Source organism: Aethalodelphis obliquidens, unplaced genomic scaffold, assembly GCF_003676395.1.
Source record: "Aethalodelphis obliquidens isolate GAN/ISIS:26980383/991018 unplaced genomic scaffold, ASM367639v1 scaffold52, whole genome shotgun sequence".
NCBI classification, from domain to species: domain Eukaryota; kingdom Metazoa; phylum Chordata; class Mammalia; order Artiodactyla; family Delphinidae; genus Aethalodelphis; species Aethalodelphis obliquidens.
In genome coordinates this window covers 3,476,280-3,476,687 of record NW_020837996.1, presented here as the reverse complement: position 1 = coordinate 3,476,687, position 408 = coordinate 3,476,280, and positions in this window count along the sequence as shown.

Sequence of the window (408 nt, the reverse complement as noted above, 5' to 3'; positions counted from 1 at the left end):
CACACACACACACACACACACACACACACACACACACACACGTGTGGCTAGAACATCTAGAGAGTGCTTCCCAGTGAGTTCAGTGGCACCTTAGCGGGCAGTTTCCTGCTTTCCAGCCCCAGCCTGTAGCCCCTCAGCAACATCATCCAATGGGCCATAACTATCCTCTCTCTAGTGAGATCTGAATCTCATCCTAGCAGTGGGGGTGGGAGGATTCTTCCAAGTTTGTTCCTTCCTTGAGTACTCTGCCTCAGCCCTAAAGGTAGTAGCTTCTCCCTATAACTATTTCTGTATTCTTTAGAGTTGTCTTTACCCACTTAGTACTTAATACCCTGTTACTAGTTAATAATTTTTTGTATTAAATTTTCACAAATTTAATACACTTAGTACTTAATACCCTGTTACTAG